Below are 2,628 nucleotides of genomic sequence, written 5' to 3' on the forward strand. Positions count from 1 at the left end.
CCGCTGGGATGTATTACACTACTAGGGCTAGATTACCGGTCCCTGACTTGGTAGACGCTTACAAAAGATGCCCATTTCACCTCAATCAGGCGGGCCATACCTTAAATGAATGTTTGGCTTTAAGAAGGAGGATTGTTAGTTTAATTGACGACAAGTTCATCGAGACTTTATCGGGGCCGCCTACCTTCCTGGTCCATGACCCCATCAGCCCAAGAGAGGGAGTTACCCCGACACCCAAGTAGGGTGGTACGATTTCACAGTTTTCGAGGAGTCGTACGCTTGCCTTTTATCGACTTTGGCTTCACTGAACAAAATCAGGCATGTGGAACCTGTTTATGATCTTGCACCGTTAGGGCCTAACAGAAATAGGTTCTGCCTATACCATACTGGAGCCAGGTGGCATGGTATTGAAGGATGCCATGCTTTCAAACTTAAGCTCGAAAATATGATCAGGACCGAACAGATCTTAATCCTCAGGACCAGACAGATCTTAATCCTACTCCCACTATGGTTCTAAGGAAAAGGAAGATTTGACTGAGAAAGCAAGCTCGTAAGGACAGCGGCTTGCAGAAGCTATACTTTTGGGTAGATATTAGGTGTCCTCTCTTTTGCACAAATGTTACCCCCCCCCCCCCCCCCCACCCCCCAACCCTTATAAAAATATAAAGGAACCGCGCCGACTTGATGTCCTAATGGAGGGATACACGGGAAGCCCTAGTTGGGCATGGTCTGGGGATGTTTGTAGCTAGGATTAGCCAAAGGATATTTAGGAAGAAATGTATATCCTTCTTTTGTAATCGAACTACGTGGGGCCTGATTTCCCCCGGCGGGATATGTAGGTAGTCTACGTAAGACTCAGTCCCTTCTTGGTTCGAATTATAATTCCCCCCTTTGCTTAATTTTTATGACAAGTCAAAAAGGTTCGTAATGGTAAGTCAACCACGAGACCACCAAATCAAGATCCACCCGAACATAAAAGCCTGTGATATCCAAGACTTTAGAACATCGGATCGAGAGTATTCAAGCTTCAATATACGACTTTGTGTGCTACTTGTGCTTTAAATACCCATATGTGATATTTTGCCATTATGTTTGGTGTCCAGAAACTAACTTTCTCTACCGTTGAGTTATTCTTATCTTATAGAAAGGGGACAATTAGGGCGACATCGAAAGATGGCATACTTCACGAGATCCAAGGTCGCGTTAGCATCCCTCCCCGATAAAGGAAAGGGAAAAATTACTGGTACCCCCAAAGAGGCAAGAAATGAGCTCGCTCTCCTCAACGAAGACACCTCGGACTCGCAAGAGGTAGCTTCCCAAGAGGATGTGATTGAAATGTTATTAACTACCGCCACTACTCTCCAGGAAAAGGTAGCCAAAAGGGAGGCAGCCGATGCAGAAAAGAATGCCTCCACTGAAGGAAGGAGGCCCCCTCCTCTCTTTCCCTCGTTAAGCTCTCCAGTGCCCGATCACTATCCTGTCTACCCGCCAGGAACCATGCCCCCTCCACTGAACATCATCAATCCAAACCATGCTGGCCCCTTTTACTGTATACCACCGCCAGTTAAAAATGCTCAAGTCCTAAGGACCACCCACTCAGTCCCCTCGTACTAAGCCAGATGGCCACCATGGTACACCGACATCAAGACATACTTAGAGAAGAAAGTCTACCCCCAGAGAGTTCAGCAAACCAAAAATAGACTATCAGGAGGCTGGCTAATGGTTTCTTCCTGAACAAAGAAGTATTGTACAAAAGGACACCTGATATTGGGTTACTCAGGTGCGTGGACGCCGAAGAGGCTACAAAATTGCTGAAAGAGGTGCACGCAGAGGCATGCGGTCCCCACATGAATGGATTCTTCCTCGCAAAGAAAATCCTAAGGACAGGATATTACTGGATGACCATGGAGCATGGTTCGTACAAAAATGCCATCAGTGCCAGATACACGGATATTTATTCAAGGTTTCTCCTACCGAGTTACATGGGATGAGCTCGCCATGGCCCTTCGTAGCATGGTGGATGGACGTCACAGTACCCATCGAGCCTCCAACCTCCAATGGACATCGTTTCATCTTGGTCGCCATCGATTACTTTACTAAATGGGTAGAAGCCACTTCGCACAAGTCAATGACTAAGAAACTCGTGGCTGACTTTGTCAAAAACAATCTAATATGTCACTTCGGTGCACCAGAATCCATCATCACAGACAATGGTGCCAATTTGAATAGTCATTTGATGAAGGACATTTGCGAGCAATTCAAGATAACCCACAGGAACTCTACTGCCTACCGGCCATAAATGAATGGAGCCGTGGAGGCTGCCAACAAAAACATCAAGAAAATCCTGAGGAAAATGATTGACAACTACAGGAATTGGCACGAACAGCTGCCTTATGCCTTGTTGGGGTACCGGACGACGACCTGCACTTCCACTGGGGCAACTCTGTATCTCCTTATCTATGATACAGAAGCAATAATACCCGCAGAAGTGGAAATCCCCTCACTCAGGATCATCCAAGAGGCAGGGCTAAAAGATACAGAATGGGTCAGAAACTGCTACGAACAATTATATATGATAGATGAGAAGAGACTAGTGGTTGTATGCCACGAACAGCTGTACGGACAAAG

This window comes from Lycium barbarum, chromosome 6 (assembly GCF_019175385.1).
Source record: "Lycium barbarum isolate Lr01 chromosome 6, ASM1917538v2, whole genome shotgun sequence".
Classification (NCBI taxonomy): domain Eukaryota; kingdom Viridiplantae; phylum Streptophyta; class Magnoliopsida; order Solanales; family Solanaceae; genus Lycium; species Lycium barbarum.